General features: G+C 39.2%; 1 protein-coding gene and 1 pseudogene across 2 annotated transcripts in view; one reads left to right on the top strand and one right to left on the bottom strand.

Moving 5' to 3' along the window:
- LOC147302475 (copper-transporting ATPase 2-like) overlaps positions 1-17,515 on the top strand; it is a 48,858-nt gene extending 31,343 nt beyond the window's left edge. The window contains exon 6 of the mRNA XM_086282285.1: positions 16,798-17,515. The gene's annotated coding sequence lies outside the window, so the exon portion shown is untranslated. The remainder of the gene's footprint in view (positions 1-16,797) is intronic.
- On the bottom strand, positions 16,267-19,384 carry LOC147302474 (interferon-induced protein 44-like; annotated as a pseudogene). The gene is made up of 5 exons (XR_015127208.1): positions 19,075-19,384; positions 17,104-17,253; positions 16,839-17,011; positions 16,639-16,738; positions 16,267-16,443 (listed from the first exon to the last, which is right to left on the bottom strand). The product of XR_015127208.1 is annotated as an interferon-induced protein 44-like (transcript).
- Positions 19,385-23,652: the final 4,268 nt, after the last annotated feature.

Here is a 23,652-nt window from a genome sequence, read left to right as displayed (position 1 = left end):
TACGACTCGGTTCTGCTTCTATGCCCCAGCTTTGTTTACTTTTTCCCACCGAGGCTTCTAGACTTCAGGGGCCCGTTCTTCGTACCTCGCTAAGTAAGTTAGCTGGATTAGATTGTTGACGATTTCGCGTGATCCCGGATCGTTCGGTTCCCCGAAGCTCATCCGGGACTTGCTGTCATAGCAACAGGAGCCGTAAGCGTAAACCTGCTCGGGAGCAGGTTTACTTTATGTAAACAGGATTAGATCGCGGCCACGCAGGTATGTCCGCTTCATTTATACGAAAGCAACAGCGATATTCCACCACTGTTTCACCATAAATAAATAACATCAATGTAACTAAAGATAATGCAGCACTTGATCCTTTTAATGATGTCACACAGATACATACAGGTCATTTCCTAAAAAAGGGAAATGTACTATTAACATTCTATTACATGTATGTGATTATTACAGATGTAATTCATATTTCAGAGTAGTAATTGTAAATTACTTCGTGTAATCAAGATGAGAGACCACGGCTATAAAAGCGAAAGTGGATTTGGGAAGCCTGTCGCAGCCATGTCCTGTCCGTATACGCGAGCCACCCATTGCGGAAGGTGCAAGATTGATAAGGAGAGTCCTCAGAATTCAGCGTATATTGCGGGATAGACAGGATCCTTTAGCTCAGCGCGACAGTGTGCTCATTGAGAGATATCGATATTCCCGTGAGGGTATTATTTACTTAACCAACTTGTTGACGAGGGGGTGCAGGACCACCACCTGTCTTTTTTTCCTCTGCCCTTTTCTTGGTTGCTGTTATGAACAAACTAACAGAGTATTACAGGCCAGTATTACCTTGCCAAGAGACGAAAAGCAATCTAAGAGATAAATATTACCATTCTGTAGAATACTCCTGTATTCCACTTTTACTTGTTCCCATGTTCTTGTGGGTCCTGTTGTGGCTCTAATGTGAAAGGGGATATAATATAACATATTATAATATAATATAATGCCATATGATATTGGACAATATAGTGTCATATGATAGATCTACCCTACCGCCTACTGGTGTTGGCCAGAGGGGCCGATGGCGCGATATGGCAGCCTGGCTACAACCGTAGCTGCCTCCACCAGTGTGTGAATGTGGGAGTGAATGAATAGTGGTATCGTAAAGCGCTTTGGGTGCCTTGGAAAGCGCTATATGAACCCAATCCATTATTATTAGTATTATTATTAAATTACCTACGAGTTGGATTTGTCAGCAACTTTCTGCCAGCCCTCTCTCCTTGCTTCTGCAGCCTTTGCAGTGTTCTCTTGCGTTTTAATTAAACTCTGAAACTCCTGAAATCCCTCACTCATGAGTTCTTGCTCTGCTGCCGGAAAATACCGAGCACGCCCCTTCGACATTTTCGCCGACCAATCAGCGGGTTGCCGATCAATGTTTCTACTATCGATGCGTAGCCCCTTTTACGACACCCAGTGATGTCACATTACTGCGTCCAGCTGTACTAATCGTCAACAGCAGGCGTGTTCGGGGAACCGGATTAGCGAGCTCACGGTTAGCGGGATGGTTTGGTCTTGGATGTGTCATTTGATCTTGGATGTAGTAAGCGACGTACGAAGAACAGGCCCCAGATTGGCCAACATTTCTGCACGGTTAGGAATCTAGCGCCACCTGCTGCTTTGGCATGTTCATAGCAGCGTTTTCCTTCATTTCTTCCTTTATGTGTGGACGGGATTATTTTTTAAAACGAAAACTGAAAATCTCCGTTTTCAAAAATACCCGTGTACGTGTGGACGTAGCCTCAGTCTCTGACTGGAAGCGCTAATTCGTCATTCGGCTTTTGTCAGACTAAAGTAACTGTTAAAACTGTTTGAAAAGCTAAGCTATACAACAAGGACAGATTGAGAATTTCCTTTTAGTTCTCAGTTTATTTGATATTGACAAAAGTTAGTGAGTTTTGTCTGTTCTTCTGTAAAACAAACTAAGATTTATTTTTAGAATTAATATTTTGTTGCTAAGTGGAATTGACAATTTAGTCGTCTGTTTCGTTTGTTCTATTTTGAAACTTAAACGCTTTAACGGCTGCCTTTTGTGTAGTTTGCAATATTTGCCTTTATTTATCTGAAAAAGTCTCATGTTCCTTAAGTACATCTACCCTGTTGAACTTATTATGGGAAATAAATATTTAAATAAAAACAAGCTGCTGATTATTTCACATTTTACTTGTGAGCAACGGCACATTTAAATCTTACAAATATAGTTATTTGGCTTATATCGTGATAGATATCGTTATCGCCTGAAATGAAAAAAACATATCGTGATATGAAAAAATCTTATATCGCCCAGCTCTAAGGTAACCTAACACTGACCATGAACGCCACAATCACTGTGCGCCAGTCCAACACAGTGCTTTACTGTGAACTCACCACAGTACTGCAAACTAAAGTGTTTATCTTCCAGTCCAATCCAATCCATCTTTATTGAGAAAGCACTTTAAAATACCCAGGACAAAACCAAAGTGCTGTACAGTAAATGAGTTAAGAACAATAGAATAAAACATAACAGTAAAAAAATAAAACACATAATACTGAGACTCCATTATCAGCAACTTTTGGTATGAATGTGTGTGGATGTATGCATATGACTGACGACTAAAAGTCATGGACTGACGACTAAAAGTTTAACGGACTTGATACTGAGACAAAAACGGTGCTGACTTTAGGATTATTGAATGTCCACAGACAATTCACCCAGCCTGTAAAAGATGGGTGGATGTTTTGTTTTGCTTTGTTTTGTCTGCAAGAACAGAAGAATGACAGAGACTAAAGAGCTGTAGCTTCACAGCAGTGTGAACTGCAGACTGAACCCTTGGGTTGCTAATTTTGAGCTACTGATGTTTGCATTAAGGAAATTGTGTTTTAGTAGCTGTGTTTTAATTAAGGTATTACATTATATTGTTGGGAATATTAAATGCTAAAGTGAAGAAAAGGTTTGATCCCACTCATGACTGAGCATGTTATTATTAACCATAGTGGGTCACTATAGAGAGTCAATTAGTTTTAGAAAAAAACAAACAAACAAAAAACCCTCCACCGAGGTCTATGAATAAGAGGGGAATGATAGACAGCCACACTCAAAATGGAGATATGTAATGATAAACACTGGTCCCCGTCTTTTGGGCGCTCTCTTGAAGTAGTCAACAATTTAAAAGTAAGATAAAATAACAGGGGCATGTGCTGAGGGGTGGTGCTGCACAAGAACAAGAGTAAAATAAAGAAAATATTGTTTTTAGAAGTGCAAATTAAAATGTACCATTACACTCAGAGGATCAATATGAAGCTTAATATTTGTTAATTTTGAATGAAGTACATGACTGGTGACTGTTCTGTCCTGAGCTTTTGTTTTTACAGCACCCGCTTGATCACACCAACAGTTTCTCGCCACCGAAGAGGGGTACTTGAAAAAAATAAAGAACGGGGAGGAATATCATCAAAACTGGAAACAGGTAATCCCCAAAGGGGGTGATAATGCCATAACTTTCACTATGGTCAAATTCTCAAAATTTGACCCTCAAAAATTCTTCAAACATTTAGACACAAAGTGGAGATTTAGATAAATATAATGTCGTAAACCACATAAGCATGAAGTATTTGATTCAATAACATGGTGAAATAACAAGCAGCAAAAGGTTGATCATGTTAATGGTGTTTATTCAAGGGTGCAGAGGAGATTATTATTATTAAAGACAACAAATGAAATAACGAAAAGTAGAAGTGGAAAAATTTGCGTTAACGGCAATAAAATCAAAAAAAGAAATACTAACTAAAACTGTACTGAATGTTCACAAAATTAACTAAAATTAACTAGATTTATAGCAAAATGTGTTTGGTTGCATTGATGTGTGCGTGCCCTGCTATAGCGAAATTAAGGGAGTACGTTAGTCGAGTCGTCTGGGTTGCTGCTCCGTTCACCCGCAGAATCTGGTCAGGAAAAGTCGGGAGACAGCGCCAGAATAGAATTGAGGATGATTTTAATATGATTGTTTTGTAGACATAACAAGAGTCTTGTAGTGGAGAGGGACGTAATGTCCTCCTGAGACCCAGAGAATAAGAAAAAAACAGGGAGAAATTATTTTCGTTTTTTCTTTTTTCTTTTTTTTCTTTTTTCTTTTAAATGAATCAAGTGTTATTAAAATAACAATCTCATAAGATGAAGATCAGGGACCAACCCAGAAGTCACTGACACTTCACTAACTGTAAACTATTGGTTTAGGAATAAGTGATGGCACTGAACTTTCTATTTCACAAAAGTCAATTTATTTAGGATATCTGAGTAAGTACTGATTTTATTTGGAGACACAAAGGAACATTTGGCACTTCCCTCATCTCACATCTGTTTCATTGTTGTACCCAATCATTCTACAACTGAAATGCCTTGGACTGCTAACCATTTCAGGCAAGTGGAGTGAACCATATTTTGCTAGACTCTCATCAGATGGGGGCTTCCTTTTATTGATCTTTGGAGAGAAGTCTTCATTACTGGTATTATTCAGGTCTTGTTCACATGTTTGTCCCAGGTTTCTCAGCCAAGAGGAGCTTAAACCCCAGATACTGTGAGTTCTTTTCACACGTTGAGATCACTGATAACTCTCAGCAACGACGTGATCTCGTAGAAACAATTAGGTGTTATGGATTCAACTATAATTGCGACACTTATTTTTTTACTTTACTGGAAAACATTTCTGCATTTTACCCATATTTTATTTTTAACTCAAAATCAAAATTCCAGATTCTATTACATGTTGGTTTTGCACCAGATAGGACGACAGATTTCAGGTGGCCCTGTGTCTTTCTCTATTACATCTGCCACTGCATCTCGATAATCTTTGTGTGGCTTTTAGTGGGTCCTGACCCTCTCATATTTTGAAAAATCTATGTTTGAATCTCCCTTAATAATTGTGTTAAGAATTCTCTCCGCCTTTGTCAAAAGTTGGGTATTAGGAAAAAGTGAAATAAATATAAATATAAAGTCCCAATGTGTAGAGCACACATTAATAAATTAGTCATGTTCCCTGTGAAAGTAAATGAGCCTAATTCTTAAAGACCCCTGAAATTATTTACCAGATGTTTATTTTTTGAATAAAATAAAAATCTGAGTTTAACAAAACATTTTAATTGTAAATATCAAGCTTACCTTTCTTTCTTCCATAAAATGTGCTTGTGGGCACGCCAGCCATTTTGAAAAGGTGGGAAAAACAATTGGCAAGGCCACACCCCCACATATGGGATATAATTTCAAAGGTTCTGTTGTCCTCTCTAAGAAACATCAGGACTTAGAGGAGTGGCAAGTAGAGTATGAGAGCTACAAGCAAAAAACTAAATGTGTACTACAGTGCGCAAAAATGAATTACTGGGTCATCAGGGGGTCTTGAGGGACATTTATAAAACAAAAAATCCCACAAACTTTAAAAGTGCACTTGAAAAGCTCACACAAGAAGGTTAACCTAGCTTACCTAGAAGACCTCATCAGGGGGAGCACACTCCCCCTCTTTTTAGAGTTCACCCACTTAACTCGCATCCCAAGAAAACAGCTAACCCCAGATAAGGCAGCGTGATGTATCCCGAGATAACAGGACTGAGACATCTAAATAAAGGTGTGAAACAATCGCCTTCAAAAGGTTATCAATTGACTTCAACCAAAATTAGGTACACTCGGTGCGGCAAGAGTTAATAGTTATTAGTCTCAACACCCAAGGATAATTAGAAGAGCATGACTGATATGATGCAACTGAGATTTTGTTACACTTAACTTTTGCAAAACACAAATAAAACTAAATTGAAACTAAGGATTTTCAGAAAATAAAAACTAGACTAAACTAGCAAAGAATTGGTAAAAACTAATTACAACTGGCAAAAAATTGAAAATCTGGAGTCGAAACTAAATAAAAGATAAAACCTAATGAAAATGGCGAAACGTTTAAAACTCTGGTGCAGAGATTGGCAAATCTGACCAGGAACGTTATAAAATTGATTGTCAGAACAGTCAGCGTTAAAGCCACTTTTGACAGTCCATACTAGGATGGCATTGGACATCTTGGGGGTGGAAGGGGGGTTGGTGTGACCAAGGTGTGGTTTGGCTTGTCGTATGTATATTTGAGATCATATGGCTCTGGATGGACCAGTTACCAGGGCATGGAAGGAGGACAGACTCATTAAAGGAGGAGAAGGCATTTCCTGGGATTGGAGATCCTCTGGGTGAGTGGTTGATTAAAAGCATGCATAAAATATAAGTTATCTGTTGTTATTGATTGGTAATAGATTGATAATTGGCCTCATTTACAGCTGTATTGACTTGTTGTGGACGTAGTCGACTTCAGGTTTAAACACTTTAATTAACAGGTTGAAAATAGTGACATTAAAGGAAGAGTATGCAGCGCCACCCTGTCAGACGCCAGTGATGGTGGAGCTCACTGATGAATCAGGTGAGCTGGATTCATGGCTGATTCAAAACTAAGATCCCCCTGCTGTGGTCAGTAAGGGGAGAAAAGGGGGACATAAAATCAAGAATTAAAGAGGCATTTATAAACGTTTAGGTGTCAAGTGAAACGGGACAAAAGGGGGTGTTATACTGTTATTTTCAATGTCAGCATTATTATTGTATGAGAATCATGCAACAAGCATTGCATCGATGATCATTTATTGAAGTTTTTGACCTTATACTAACATCTGTGTTCCTGTGATTGTTATAACCTCTGATGAATCTTCTATTTACAGGTGTTAGGATAATGATATAATTTTTCATTGCAAGTGTAACCATGATCATTTTTTATACATATTGCAACTTGTTGCTCATTGTAGAGTTGTGCTCAAGTTAATAAGGGTTAAAAGCTACAGTCAGCGCGAATGTCTGACTGATCTATTGAGGGGAAAGGCTTCGAGCATGGAGGGCCGCACGCGCTTACAAAACACTGATATCATGTTATTCTTTGTGATCTTTTCTTAAATTATGTCTTTAAGGTTAGTTTAAATAGTGGCGGTTAATTAAACGAGATTTATTAAAATATTAAATACCTGAGTCAGAACGTTACACGCGGATCACCTTAAGAGTCTGGGAAACTTTGTAGCTGCCTAACTTTTTTTTTTTTTTTGAATGTTCTAGCTCCGTTGATTTGACACATTGGAATGTGTCAAAAAAGGGGGGGAAGGTTGAGCTTTAACATCAAACAAGGATTATTTGAACATTTTATAACTTCATTTGTGTCTTTAATAATTTAGGAATGGTAAAGCTTAAGCTAATAGCGGTCCGAGAAGACGGACCTTTTAGAGAATCAGTGAAAAAGCATAAACTATCACTTTCATGTTTAATCATTACTCATTGAAATGAACTGAATAGCGTTTAGAAGATTTGTTAATTTTTTGTCTTTTGTTAAAAAGAGGGGTTTCAATAATTTTCAGACACACCTTGCAAATGTGCTTATAACGAGTTGGCACTCGGCCTTTTGAAGGTCAGAAGCTTCGTTCGGCGTGACTGTCCGGACTGATAAAGTGTAAGAAATGCCTTGAGTGCGGAGGGCTAAATGCAAACACTGCTTACACACACATAAGATATGATTAGAAGAAGTCCCTGGGACATTCTGAATGTTTTAGACCAATTCTGAATCACTAGAAGGTCAGTAGATGACAACATTAGATTATTAGGGTTAGGAAGAGAGGTGTTTTGGTTTTCTGTCTCTTACAGAGCAAGGAACAGACACCAGACGAGGTCACAGAGATGCGAGGATCCTCCGTAGCAGAGTCAGACACAGTGACTGCCGAGACATCAACTGGGTCCAAGGGTCATGGCATTTGGGCTCCAGCTAGTCACCACAAAAGGATGGATCCCATAAACACAGCAATAACCATGAAGGGGTTGGCGGAAATCCGGGGAACACCAGACCAACGAAGTTCGAGAGGCTTTTGGGCAAAAAGGGGACACCTTCCTGTTCCTTTTTCTGGAGAATACACAGATCGTTGTTTGAAATCGGAGCAGAATAATCCCCTGATCTGTGTTACGACTGAAGGGTTGTCTAACCCCTAAGGTTGGAGAATTAAGAGCAGAGGATCACCCAACTGGACGACACTGGTAGCTGCAGCAATAAAATAAAGGTTAAGAGCTCTTCGGACAGAGGTTCTAGTCTACGTCTGAATGGTATAAGGGAACACCAAATAAAGCAGTGGGAGACAAGGACATTGTCATCTGGACCTGCTACTGTTGGAATCCTAGTTTTTCTTGCACCTGACTTGCGTAAACACAGAGGTCATCTTACATATGGTTTGCCCCTCAGGGGGACAAAGGACCTCAGGAGTGAGAAGAGATGAACCCGGCCACACTGGGCTACAGGGTGTTTGTGAGGTCATTATTCTAATGACCTCATCAGGGGGAATTGTAAAATTATGATATTATTTTATGCCATGTTATACCCCTAATTAAAGATTGTGAATTATTATGTAGTTTTAGTTTGCATTATTCTCCTGAATTAGAAGAAGCTGATAACTATTGCATTAGTTAAACTGATTTGCATTACATTAAATTGCTGACTTGTTGTGAATGAATGATATTGTTTTATGATGCATTATATTGCTGAGTTATAAGAAATACTGTTCGCAGAAGGTTATTGTCTAATTTGTCTGAGTAGAAGAGAACAGAGTGTGCTGGAGTTTTCTGCCCCATTTCAGCAGGAGCAGATAAACAGGGAGCCAAGGTCGTAGCTTAGGCGCTGTGTGAGAGAGAGCATGTGAATGTTTAGGCTTTTTATGATAAGGTGGAGGCACCAGAGGTTATAAAAGTTTGAGCAATGCTCCACCATTTTGAGATTTTGAGGCTGTCTGCATCAGTGTCCATCTCCCACGTGTGTGATCATTAAATCATCGTTTGACTCAACCCGGCCGGACCAGTGTTGTTATTGTGGTTTTTTCTCTTGTCTCCATCCCCAATATTTTGAACCTTAACAATACATAAAAAATTTAAACAGCCCTATATTTAAAAACAAGATAAAACAGCAAAAATAAACTAAAAAACTCAAACTAAAAACCAACATCTTACAAGGTGTCAAAGGTCAGGGTGAAGAGATGAGTTTTCAGGAGTGATTTAAGAACAGGCAGAGAAGAAGCCTGTCTAATCTCTAAAGGCAGATCGTGTCACAGTTTCAGAGATGCTACAGCAAAAGCACGATGTCCTCTAAGTTTGCGCTCAGTCCTGGGAACATTCAGGAACAGCTGATCAGCTGACCTGAGACAGCGGGTGGGTTTATAAGACTGTGGCAGCTCAGAGAGTTAAGATGCAGCTAGGTCATGGAGAGCTTTAAAGGCAAATAAAAGAATTTTAAAATGAATGCCAAAAGAAATGGGCAGCCAGTGAAGTGAAGCTAAAATAGGGGAGATGTGCTCAAACCTTCGAGTGCCAGTTAAAACACAAACTGCCGCATTTTGCACCCTCTGTAAACGAGCAGTGGCGTGTCTAGAAATCTTTTGTTGGGGGGGCCAGGTAGGGGCACAGATTTGGAGAAGGGTGGCAGATGTAATTGTCAGATAATGTTAAAAACAATTCTACCAACCGTTAACCATAATTCAATAACCCTATAAACCTAATAACCAAATGCGCTTTTAACTCTTATTAGAATGAGATTTTAACCACTACGGTGCAAAGTTTTTAGATACTGCGTTGATAAAGTACAAGAGATACAATCAGTCAGTGTTTATTCAGCAGTCAAGGACATCAATATTTGCATAGTATTTTTACTGACATGTAGTGCACATATGTTTTGGGCAAAAACATTTTTGAATATTAAAATACGAACATTTGTAACCAAACAATTGACAAATTAGCCAATGCCAATGCAAAACCAATGCCTATTAAAAAAAGAAGATAATCTTCTCACAAACTGGTGTTTGATTTTGAAACAGGAAAAAAGTGTGGAAACAACTGAAAAGACTAACATTTGAATAACACCTGAAAGCAAGTAAATACTTTCTATGCTGCCTTATGGTAAACTTTGGTAATATTGATGTATAAAGAACAACACTGGCTGATGATGAAATACAGTCAGCTGGCATGGTGACACTGCCAGTATTAACCTGCAGGGCTGGACTGGGACAAAAAAATTGGGCATTTTCACTACAGACCAGCCCACCAGGTATTAAAGCCATAAAGCCTTTGAATGAAAACAAATGCTGTTGTGACAGTCCCATATGGAAAAGAAATAGTAAAAACTTATATGATTTACTCATGAAAGTGGCCACTTTCTCATTACTTTCATATATTGTTTTAGTAAGTATCCAAAACATACAAGATTCATTATATAATCTTTCAAGGGATCTTATATCTGTTTTTACTCTTGTATGCTTTTCATACAAGTTTCACACAAGACATTTACAAACTTTATAAAATTTATATATATCTTTTCCATATGTACACTGTCTTGTTGGTATATGTATGGTTTCTATACATTTATGTCAGATAAAAACTTTGGTTGTAAGATTTAGATAATTATTTAATAAAAGCTAAATATTTGAAATGAGAATAAGAAAGAAAAGTATTTCTTTGTGCCCCCCTCTCCCTGTTAATACCCTACCTGCCCCCCTGGCAAAACTTTCCTAGATCCGCCCCTGCACAGTTACCAGCTGTCAGCTACATAAAAAAAGGATGCTGGTGTTATTTGTCTCTCAGAAACAGTTCATAACTTCCCTTCAACTCATTCATGTCACCTAAAAGGTAAACCTGTTTCTCCATCACAGCTCTGATGATTCAGTAAGGACATCTCCTGGTTTCATCTTCATGTTTCCCTCTCACCACATATCCAAACCGACATCATGACCAGCAGCTTTACAGCTGTGGCTCCAGCAAACATCAGCTGATACTAGAAATTAATATTCAATAAATTCTAACAACAGCTGATCAAGCTTAAACGTGCTGCTGTTGTTTAGCGCGACATCTGCTGGTTTTCTCTTTCTGGTGCAAAGTGGGCAATAAACAAACAAGAGAGAAAAGCCGATCAGCTGATCATTGATCAGTTTCATGATTGAAGTAGCAACAGGAGGGGGAGAGAATGTGAGAAGAGGCAGCTGTGCAGCGTAATGACAGAATAACTCCAGCTTTGTGTCTTTTCCCATTCTAGCTAAAGTCCGGGACAAACTGCGTCTCTTCTCAGCTCAATACGAAACCCGTAATATTTTCTCTGAATGAGGGACCATTCCATTTTTTAAGGAGCCGTTGGCAACTCTACTAACTAACCTTATGAATAAAATAAAGTTCACTATCAGTAACATCATAGCAACAGAACAGCTGTATAAAAACTCCGTCAAGCTGGCTAGAACGCAGTACGAGTTATTGTAACTGACGGTAAAAAGTCAGCACAACGAAAATAAACTCCACCTAAACTTGGTTTATATCTGACCCAGATAGACTGCAGGTCATAACTTCTTACCTGAAGTTCAGTTCACCTGACACTCGGACTGGCGGCTGCCTCGGGTCTCTTCTCCTGCCTCCCCTTCCCTCATCCACCTGCTGGCCTCTGTGGAAGCCCCGCCATAGCCACCACCAAACAACTGAGTTATTTTTACACATCGACCTGCATCTGGCCAATCCACCACCTCTCATTGTTCATGCCCTTACAAAAAAAAATAAGTCACCAGGCATATGCCCGGTATGCCCGATGGCCAGTCCAGGTATGTTAACCTGCAACCAAATCTGCAGCTCCATACAGCAATGTTACGACTTAGATTATATCTTATAACTCATAACTCTTATGTTAGCTCCCCTCAGTAGCATACTGCCTGAAATATTCGACGGCTGCAATAATAAGTGTTATTTTTTCCTTGGTATTCTAATTTCACCGAAGTTTACTAAACTCAAAAAACTTAATATTACTTACCGAGACATTTATTCTGTCCTCATTTTCTTTCACCGAAAAATTGTTTCCTGCGGTGCCGTCTTTCGTGCTTGGCTCTCCTACCTTTGCTAACGTGATGCACATAGCGCAGAAGCCGATGCTGCATTCACTTACACTCGGATATCTGAACTTCACCGTGAAAACATAATCGGACATTTGATATTTGATTGAATTTTATTGTTTTGCCTTTGGGGTGGCCAGTCTGGTTGGGGGGGTGGCCTGTGCCCCCCCAGGCCACCCCGCTGGACACGCCACTGGGCCTTAAAAATACCTGAGTTATATAACAGCACACTGACAGTGTCTCATCCAAAAAAAAGAAAATGTATAAATACAGTTAATATCATTTTTATTCAAATTTTATTTAATTCTCTTCATATAGTGCCAAACAGATGTCTCAAGTCGTCACTGTTACAACATAGATAAACATGAACATGAAATCCATTATTTAATTCTCTTCCATTCACTCCAGTTCAATTCAATAGCTATATAGATGGATAGACAGATACTGTATTATATACTATATTGATTCCAAATGGAGAATTAATGTGTTATATCACCAGGATAATGAATTCAAGTAGTACAATCTCCAATAAACAGACAACACAGTTAAAGTTCAAAGTGCAATATGTGCAGGATCCAGGCTTTATATTGTAAGATGCAAAACGTTTATATATACATAATATTGTTGAAAAAATAAAGAAAGTTAAAAATCAAAATAAGTTTATTGTCACGGTGGCAGATGTGATTGCAATATGAACCCGGAAGCAGACAAGGGAGAGATGGAACTGAATCTTAACAAAAAGCAAATCATTTATTAGGTTGAAAAAACATGAACACAAAACAAGGCCCAGCAAACAGGGGCGACAACTAAAACTAAAACCTACACTGGGAATAACTCAGTATGACTATGACAACTATGACAGGAAAAACATGAACATGAATCCGAGGAGGTGCATGCGAGAAACTCTGATGAAAAAACATGAACATGAACATGGACCTAAACAGAATCAGGAGATAACCTGAAACCCGGAATAACGTGAACGGAGGAAAACAGACACACCAGCACTGACCAGAGGAAGACAGCGGACTTAAATACACAGAAAATAAAAGGGGAAGTGGAAACACAGCTGACACAAATGAACCTGACACCACAGGGGAAGCAAAATGAAACACACTGAACATGGAAACACAACCCTTTCATAATAAAAGACGAAACAAGGAGAGACATAGACGTGTGATGGGCTGAGTTGAAAAAGCAGGAGGAGTCACAGGAATTATTACAAAAACATAGTTTTCATTTATCTAACCCAAAAAAGCTGTGATGGATGGCCTTCGCCTCACGGTAATGCACCAAAGCTTTTAATCCGCCACCCTCCAGCCCAGAGGACATAGTTGGACTGGCCATCGGGCATACTGGGCATTTGCCCGGTGGGCCGATGGTGATTTTTCGTTTTTATGGGCCAATGGGTTTTTTTTTCATTTTTTCCCCGTAACAGTATAAACACTGAAAGGTGGTGGATTGGCCAGATGCTGGGAGATGTGTAAAAATAACTCAATTGTTTGGTGGTGGCTATTGCGGAGCTTCCACAGATTCAGTAACATTAGCAAGTGGTGGAGGCCAGCAGATGCAACACGCTGGCAGGTGGATGATGGAAAGGCAGGAGGAGCAGAGGCCGGAGGCGGTGAACTGAACTTCAGGTAAGAAGTTATGACCTGCAGTCTATCTGGGTCAGATATAAACCAAGTTTAGGTGGAGTTTATTTTCGTTGTGCTGACTTTTTACAGTCAGTTACAATAACTCGTACTGCGTGAGCTAGCATGAAGGAGTTTCTATACAGCTGTTCTGTTGCTATGATGTTACTGATAGTGAACTTTATTTTATTCATAAGGTTAGTTAGTAGAGTTGCCAACGGCTCCTTAAAAAATGGAATGGTCCCTCATTCAGAGAAAATATTATGTGTTTTGTATTGAGCTGAGAAGAGACACAGTTTGTCCCGTACTTTAGCTAGAATGGGAAAAGACAAAAAGCTGGAGTTATTCTGTCTTTACGCTGCACAGCTGCCTCTTCTCTTATCCCCCCCCCCCCCCTCCCTCCCTCTTCTGTTGCTACTTTGATCATGAAACTGATCAATGATCAGCTGATCGGCTTTTCTCTCTTGTTTATTTATCTCCCACTTTGCGCCAGAAACAGGAAACCAGCGGATGTCACGCTAAACAACAGCAGTACGTTTAAGCTTGATCAGCTGTTGTTAGAATTTATTTAATATTAATTTCTAGTATCAGCTGATGTTTGCTGGAGCCACAGCTGTAAAGCTGCTGGTCATGATATCGGTTTGTATCAGAATCAGAATCAGAATACTTTATTGATCCCTGGGGGAAATTATTTTTTGTTACAGTGCTCCATTTTAAACCAACATTAAGACAAGACAGACAATACGCTAATTAAGAATAGTACAATATATACATATATATACATACATACATACATAAGTCACTTATAAATAAATAGTTGGAAAAGAAACATGTGTAGCTGTAGCAGCAAACAGTGTGTTAAGTGGATGCGTTGTACAGGGAGATGGCCACAGGCAGGAATGATTTCCTGTGTCGTTCAGTGGTGCTTTTCGGTAATCTCAGTCTCTCACTGAACGAGCTCCTGTGACTGACCAACATGTCATGGAGTGGGTGGGAGGTGTTATCCAACATTGTCTTTATCTTGGACAGCATCCGCCTCTCCGACACCACCTTGAGGGAGTCCAGCTCCATCCCCACAACATTGCTGGCCTTACGGATCAGTTTATTAAGTCTGTTGGCATCTGCGACCCTCAGCCTGCTCCCCCAGCATGCAACAGCATAGAGGATCGCACTGGCCACAACAGACTCATAGAAAATCCTCAGCATTTTCTGGCAGATGTTGAAGGACCTCAGTCGCCTCAAAAAATAGAGACGACTCTGGCCCTTCCTGTAAAGTGCTGTGGTGTTTTTAGCCCAGTCCAGTTTATTGTCAATGTGTACTCCAAGGTATTTATAGTCCTCCACAATGTCAACACTGACCCCCTGGATTGAAACAGGGGTCAAGTGTTTCCTGGTCTTCCTGAAGTCCACGATCAGTTCCTTGGTCTTTGCCACGTTGAGCTGCAGATGATTCTGCTCACACCACGTGACAAAGGAGTCGACCACAGCCCGGTACTCTGTCTCATCATCCCTGCTGATGCATCCAACCACCGCAGAGTCATCAGAAAACTTCTGAAGATGGCAGGTCTCTGTGCAGTGGCTGAAGTCTGTGGTGAAGAGGGTGAAGAGGAAGGGGGAGAGGACAGTCCCCTGTGGTGCCCCTGTGTTGCTAATCACCTTGTCAGACACACACTGTGGGAGATGTACATATTGTGGTCTTCCTGTCAGGTAATCAACAATCCAGGACACCAGAGAAGCATCCACCTGCATCGCTGCTAACTTATCACCCAGGAGGGTCGGCCTGATGGTGTTGAAAGCACTAGAAAAGTCAAAAAACATGACCCTCACAGTGCTCGCCGGCTGGTCCAGATGGGTGTAGACACGATTGAGCAGGTAGATGATGGCGTCCTCAGTTCCGAGACGAGGCTGATAAGCGAACCGAAGGGGATCCAGATGTGGTCTTACTATGGGTCGTATATGTGGTGAGAGGGAAACATGAAGATGAAACCAGGAGATGTCCTTACTGAATCATCAGAGCAGAACAGTGATGGAGAAACAGGTTTACCTTTTAGGTGACATGAATGAGTTGAAGGGAAGTTATGAACTGTTTCTGAGAGACAAATAACACCAGCATCCTTTTTCTAAGTAGCTGAAAGCTGGTAACTGTGCAGGGGCGGATCTAGCAAAGTGTTGCCAGGGGGCCAGGTAGGGCATTAACAGGGAGAGGGGGGCACAAAGAAATACTTTTCAGAAAACAAGAAATCAACTCAACAGATCACAGTCACCACCACCAAAATCAGCACACCTCCATTTACCTTCCATCTGTGCATGTGTATCTTTTTAGCTTTTTAATTTTCTTAGCAAAATTTGGATTCACTGTGTTAATGCACTGATTCACAGAGGACAGCCTTACAATGATTTATTTGAGTTACACAGCAGACAACAGGTTACATGCATATATCTGTCATTCTTCCTGCAGTTAACATTTTTGATTATACAGTAAAGAACAAAAAGTAGATGTATTGATTTTCCAGGAAGGTTATTTGGATTTAATTTGCAAAAGAAAATAAGTTAAAGAAAACAAGAACAAGACAAAAATTCAGTAGGATTAGATTTCTCATGAAATTAACTTTTTGTGTGACTTTTTTGTATAACATTTTCATTTTCTATCCCCCTCACACACTGATTATAGGTCAGGATCATCCTGGTCATTCAGGTAGTCCTCTCCATAGTCAATGATCTTTTTTAGTACACTCAGTATCAGTGAATCCACATCGTTCTCCGTCTCAATCTCTGTGTGGTAGTTCTTCACGAGGAAGATGCAGTTCAGTGGAATACCCAGGTTCATGCTCACTGTTTCCATCTAAGTTTAAACAAAATTACATTTTAAAAACTGAAACTGTATTGTTGCACTAGTGACATAATTATAAATTACTTCTTGAACTATTTGTACTGATTCCAGCTGAGGTTTCTGTACAAATATACTGAAATGTACAGCTAAATTAGAGATGTTATATTCATGTGTAAACTGTCTACATATGCATGAAAGTTACTTCACCTGCTTATTCAAGTACTTGCTCTTGTAGACGTTCTTTATGTCTTTTTTGACTTCAGGACAGGCTTCATCAATTTTAGTCATGATAGCTATTTGTGGGATTACATAATTTCTTAGGGATTAATAAAGTATGTTGATTAATTCTTATCTCATGTTTTTCAGGTATTTGAAATTGTACATCATATGAACGACAACTGCTCTCACCTTTGTCACGAGCTGCTGATCTGACATCTTTCATCTTCCTGACAGTTTCATCATTCATTATGCTCACTGTGTCAGCAGGAATAACTAAAACCAGAATGTGGACTTTGTCATCTAAAGTGGGAAAACTGTTGTAGCTGGAATTTGTTTCAGGCAACGGAGATGTGGGATTGAACTGGAAAAAAGCAAAGTCACTGAAACCTTTTTGCATGATACAGTTTCTGTATCACAGCACTGTGTACAAGCATCTGAATGAAGATTTCATACCCTGTAATCTTCGTTTACATGTCCTCTAATGGCAAGTTTGATGTCTTCCACATGAATTCCTTTGTCACTGGACTGAAGGCCCATGGTGTCATTGAAGACAAAAGGGTAAAACGTTCCTGGCTCTCCTTACTGAATTTTATATGTCCTGAACTGTAAATAAAAAATGTAGTGTTGTTACATTAGTTCAGGATACTAGAGACCCTAAAAAGTTTACCAAATAATTTACAGTCTAGTTGTACCTACTATCTTACTTTTTCTAGTTCAGTGTCTATATGGCAGTTACCACTGCAGTGTGTAGTGCTAGAAAATCTGTTTTTTCATGTAATGCTCTAACAGCAAATGCCATAAGAATAGATACTGTGGCTTGCAAAAGTATTCAGCCCCCTTGAACTTTCCCACATTTTGTCACATTACAGCCACAAACATGAATTCATTTTATTGGAATTCCACGTGAAAGACCAACACAAAGTGGTGCACACGTGAGAAGTGGAACAAAAATCATACATGATTCCAAACATTTTTACAAATAAATAACTGCAAAGTGGGGTGTGCGTAATTATTCAGCCCCCTTTGGTCTGAGTGCAGTCAGTTGCCCATAGACATGCCTGATGAGTGCTAATGACTAAATAGAGTGCACCTGTGTGTAATCTAATGTCAGTACAAATACAGCTGCTCTGTGACGGCCTCAGAGGTTGTCTAAGAGAATATTGGGAGCAACAACACCATGAAGTCCAAAGAACACACCAGACAGGTCAGGGATAAAGTTATTGAGAAATTTAAAGCAGGCTTAGGCTGCAAAAAGATTTCCCAAGCCTTGAACATCCCACGGAGCACTGATCAAGCCATCATTCAGAAATTGAAGGAGTATGGCACAACTGTAAACCTACCAAGACAAGGCCGTCCACCTCAACTCACAGGCCGAACAAGGAGAGCGCTGATCAGAAATGCAGCCAAGAGGCCCATGGTGACTCTGGACGAGCTGCAGAGATCTACAGCTCAGGTGGGGGAATCTGTCCATAGGACAACTATTAGTGGTGCACTGCACAAAGTTGGTCTTTATGGAAGAGTGGCAAGAAGGACGCCATTGTTAACAGAAAACCATAAGAAGTCCCGTTTGCAGTTTGCCACAAGCCATGTGGGGGACACAGCAAACATGTGGAAGAAGGTGCTCTGGTCAGATGAGACCAAATTGGAACCTTTTGGCCAAAATGCAAAACGCTATGTGTGGCAGAAAACTAACACTGCACATCAGTCTGAACACACCATCCCCACTGTCAAATATGGTGGTGGCAGCATCATGCTCTGGGGGGGCTTCTCTTCAGCAGGGACAGGGAAGCTGGTCAGAGTTGATGGGAAGCTGGATGGAGCCAAATACAGGGCAATCTTGGAAGAAAACCTCTTGGAGTCTGCAAAAGACTTGAGACTGGGGCAGAGGTTCACCTTCCAGCAGGACAATGACCCTAAACATAAAGCCAGGGCAACAATGGGATGGTTTAAAACAAAACATATCCATGTGTTAGAACGGCCCAGTCAAAGTCCAGATCTAAATCCAGTCGAGAATCTGTGGGAAAATCTGAAAACTTCACAAATGCTGTCCATCTAATCTGACTGAGCTGGAGTTGTTTTGCAAAGAAGAATGGGCAATGATTTCAGTCTGTAGATGTGCAAAGCTGGTAGAGACAGACCCTAAAAGACTGGCAGCTGGAATTGCAGCAAAAGGTGGTTCTACAAAGTATTGACTCAGGGGGCTGAATAATTACACACACCCCACTTTGCAGTTATTTATTTGTAAAAAATGTTTGGAATCATGTATGATTTTCGTTCCACTTCTCACGTGTGCACCACTTTGTATTGGTCTTTCACGTGGAATTCCAATAAAATTGATTCATGTTTGTGGCTGTAATGTGACTAAATGTGAGAGGCCCTGGGGACCGAATACTTTTGCAAGCCACTGTACATCCTCATACATACTGCAATGGTGAAGCTGTCACCAGAGGTTGCTGCTGCCAAAGCTCGAGTTGCGATTTTGCCTCTTAAAACACTGTCCACAGAGTTGATGAAGCTGGACTTTCCAGCACCTGGTGGTCCATAAAGCATAATTCTGAGATGCTGGACATCTTTGTGAGGCTTGTAATCTCTGACAAGCTGCAGGTCTCGCTCTCTTTCACTGTTCATTAAGAAAATTACAATAGGATTTAGTGTGCACTTACAGTTTAACATTATACAACAGTAATATAAACAAACACAAAATAACACAATAAACTGATAACTCAAGCGTTCTGCCTCAGTGTGCGAAGTTACATAAATGAGGCATTTGATGTTTCATGTAACTCATTGGTCTGATTGTAAGAGGCGGAAGAGGAAAATGTGATGCTGATTTCTAAAGATTATAATAAGTATAACAGCAAGAGACAAACAAGTAGCAGAAAATGATTAATCTTTTGAATTCCTAATTTAATACATTTATTTTAGCACTCAGTGCACACTCAGCACTGTGATTCATTGCCAACAGAACAGCTGCACATTGGAGGTCTGAAACTCTCTACCGATACATTTATACATTATATAATCTGGTCTGACATTTACATCTAATAACAAGCATGTGTAAAAAACACGAGTCACATCAAAGTTCTGGAACACAAAAAAGAACCACGCCCATAATACTCACATCCATGGTATGTTCCTTTCTTCTTTCTGTAAAACTGTAAAGTGAACATATTAATTTTGTGAATAACAACACAAGGGAATTTTAAAAAAAATAATCATGTGATGATGGTGGAGGGGGAGGGGGAGGTGGAGTACCTGCAATTAAAATATGACAATGTAGCAACATTTTTGCAACACTTTTCCATATTCAGTGTTACTTATATAATTTACTTATTTCATTTTCTTATGTCAAATTAAATGTTACCATTTTCCACGTTCAGAACAAAAGTACATGATGGTATCTTTTGCATTATAAAATCACTCTGCAAACATCTATGACTAATCCAGATCAAGATAACACGAGAATCGAGGATTTTCTTATTTTAGCAGCTTTGATTTACACACCTCAAAAAGCTATTTGGTAGGTAGGTAGGTATGTAGGTATGTAGGTATGTAGATAGATAGATAGACAGACAGATAGATAGATATAATTTTATTTCGAACATGCAAATATAATTGAAATAACAACAGAAAAAAAAAACCCAAAACGTAAATATCATCAAGCTATTTGGTAAGTCAAGTCAAGCAAGTTTTATCTGTAAAGAGCAATAATATATGAAAAAGCCCAAAGAGCTTAATATGCATGAAAACATACTGGGAGTAAATGAAAAACAGAAAACAAACAAACAAAAAAACTCAAAATTTAAGAACTTATTAAAGCAGAGCTACAAACAAACAAGCAAACCATCACAAATATTTAAGCCATAAAAATGTTACCCAAAAAAAATCTGCTTACCCCGAATAAATTTTATAAGTTTCCTAATGAAGCTCATGTTTTTTGCACTGAATAAAACAGGTAGTTGATTAAATGCCAGTTGCATTTAATAATTGTTTTTCTTACAGTACTGAAATGATAACACAATGTTAGCATACCTGAGTATCCAATTGTGATGGAAAAATAGTGGTTCTCTGGTGTTGCCTTCACTGATGTAGGCTGAGTATGACTTTGTTTTATATAAGCATGCTTTCAGTTTTATTTGAGTCATGTGACTTCTGTGAATTCCCTCCTCACTTGTCCACACTAGTCCGTTATAGCTTCTTTGTTTGTATGTGTCATACACACGTATTTCTTAGAATGGAATTATTGATTCAAAAGTAGCTTCTTAGTGTGTGGTAATTAATGACTAATGCTAATAATTACCACAGTGTACACAATACCTGGTTCTAAATGTAAGTTTTTAACCTTTGGTTGTGGAAGAAAAAAAGTATCAAAGCATCAGCTTTTTCTGGATCAGAGTTTGCATATCAGCCACTCAATCAGTTTGCTCTACATGTATTCTACAGTATCTCCATGTGTTCCAAGTTCTGAACTCAAAGTAAGTACAACTTAAAATAATCCAAACGTCCAATTTACAAATAAAAAAATTGCAGAAATAAAATGTGAAGCTAAATTAACTCACATTAAAAAAAAAGGCCAGAGCAAAATGACAGACCAGCAGTCATTGTTTTTCCTACAATATTGAGACATTAGCATACCTGAATATCCATTATGCTATAAAAAAGTGGTTCTCTTCCATTTCCTCCACTGATCTAGACCAAGTTTGTTTTATATAAGCATGCTTTCAGTTTTATTTGGGTCACTTTGATGAATTCCCTCCTCTCTTGTCCACACTAGTCTAGACCACATTTACAAAAAAGGCCAGAGCAAAATTACAGACCAGCAAGGTCAACATCATCAGACGTAAAACCAGGGCCAGATTTGGACAAGTTTTCCACAGCTTCACCTCCACCCTACTCTGACCGTGAAAAACAAGCTTCAAGAGCAACCAATCCCAATCTATCCCAGGCCAAACCAAAAATTGCTGGATCAATTGCACCATGTCTTTCTCCTCAAATCACCAGATTGGGAAAAGAGTTTAACCTAAGAAGGAGTGTGCACTAAAAACTGTAAAAATAAATTCAATTGAAAAAAAGAAAATGTCCTGTTAGTTTTTTGCCAGGAGATTTTTTTTTTTTTTTATCGGACTTTCACAGACTTTTCCAAAACTAGTAAAACAGAAAATTCTATAGATTGACAGTAGATCATCTGCACTATTTACTGACATTTCCTTCAAAGCCTCATTTTAAAAGTACAGATGGTATCTTTCTCCCTTTTCAGTGAGTTATTAGGATATCCTGATAATAACGAATTACAGTAGTCCAGACTAGAAGCAATAAATGCATGAACTAGTTTTTGAGCGTCACCCTGAGACAGGATTTAATTTTAGATATCCTGATCAAAAATGACTCCAAGTTTTTTCACAGTGTTGCTGGAGGCCAAGGTAATGCCATCCAGAGTACTCAACTGATTATATACCATATTTCAAAGATTTTTGGGGTCAAGTACAATTACATCAATTTTCTGGGCCGGTTCTAGACAGGCATAAATGAGGGGGCAGACAGAAATGTAAAGATGGCACATGGTGGCAATGGAGGCGGGAAAGGGGTGGTGTGCTCGATAACAGTATCTCACAAAAGTGAAATTTCTCACAAAGAGATACTCGATATCAGATATATTAAAACCCAACAATAACACTTCTCAGTATTGCTCATATTAACAAAATTAAAAAGGGTTAGGCTGAGTTATAAAAAAAACTCAGTTCACCAAGTCTTGAAAAAACAAACAAACAGAAAAATAGAATAAAAAAATAAAATAAAATACAGAATAAAATAAAATATCCATCTAGATCTTTAAAACCAAGAACATAAAATTTATCTTAACTGGATGACCTAATTCTCAAATAAATTTGCAAAATAAAGTAAGAATAAAATAAGACTTCTCAATATAGCCAATATTTACAGGGTTGGCAATTTAAAAAAAACACAGTTCACCATGTTTCCCTACAACTGTAAAACTATTTTGTAGAATACAACAGATTTTTGCAACTGAACAGCTCCACTGTCCTTTCTCCTCAGTCCACTCTACAACAACAGTCTCCTGTTTCCCTTTCCAAAAACTCTTACAAATTCATCCAAAGTTATTCATTATGGACTTCTTATGGATCAAGATCACCAATTCCTCTTCCTTTTATGTAACATGGTGTGACAGGTTAGGACCTGTGACAAAGTTGAGAAGGAACTCTCACATGATGCTGAAGACACACCAATCACCAGGGCTGTTACACACAAGTTATGCAACTCAGGAAAGGTTTCCTTGTACTCCTGTAGGACTTTACACACAGTGGACAGGTCTGTTTCCTTTGAACATTGTTTGAGCAGCATCTGTTTTGCCACAAGAACTTCATTTTTCAGATTTACAACATCTGCTACAGTGCCAGCCATCACAGCCAGAGGGTGCAACAGGGTGGGGTCTAGAAATGTGCTAGATTTGGGTGCAAGACTAGATATGGCTCTCATCAGGTCATTATTCTTATGGTAAAATCTAGTTTCCATTTCTGAAATGGCCCCAGTCAAGGATGATGAGCAGGGATCTTTTCAGAGACTTATGGGGAGAAATGGTAAGTTCACCAGAGTCTGTATGGCCCAAAGTTCAGAGCACAATACTTTGATCCAGGTGTTTGCTCACTGTTTTCCTTCTCTTTGTTGGATGTGACTCATCCTCATCAGGAGAAGACACTCCCCAGCAGTCATCCTCACGGAAAAACCTCACGTTTCTTTAAGGTGCTGCACTAAGAGCCTCAGAAACACTGCACAGACCAACTGACTGAGAGGTCATATTTTTTCCTGACCTCTCCAGCCACTGATTGGATAATTTCATTTCGGACGTCCTTATCCAAAATTGTGTATTTTGCTTTTTTTTTGGGATACCCTTAGTAATGCTTGCCAGCTCCTCATCCTTCTCTAAGGTATATTCCATCACTTTAAGAAAAATACCTTAAGCAATGTCATTATCGTTAACCCCTG

This window comes from Aulonocara sp. 'chitande type north' Nkhata Bay, linkage group LG23, assembly GCF_057382095.1.
Source record: "Aulonocara sp. 'chitande type north' Nkhata Bay isolate Kocher_YH1m ecotype deep benthic linkage group LG23, A_spYH_male_GT1.1, whole genome shotgun sequence".
NCBI classification, from domain to species: domain Eukaryota; kingdom Metazoa; phylum Chordata; class Actinopteri; order Cichliformes; family Cichlidae; genus Aulonocara; species Aulonocara sp. 'chitande type north' Nkhata Bay.
Note: the sequence above shows the minus strand (reverse complement) of the source record. Positions and strands in the feature narration are given on the sequence as shown.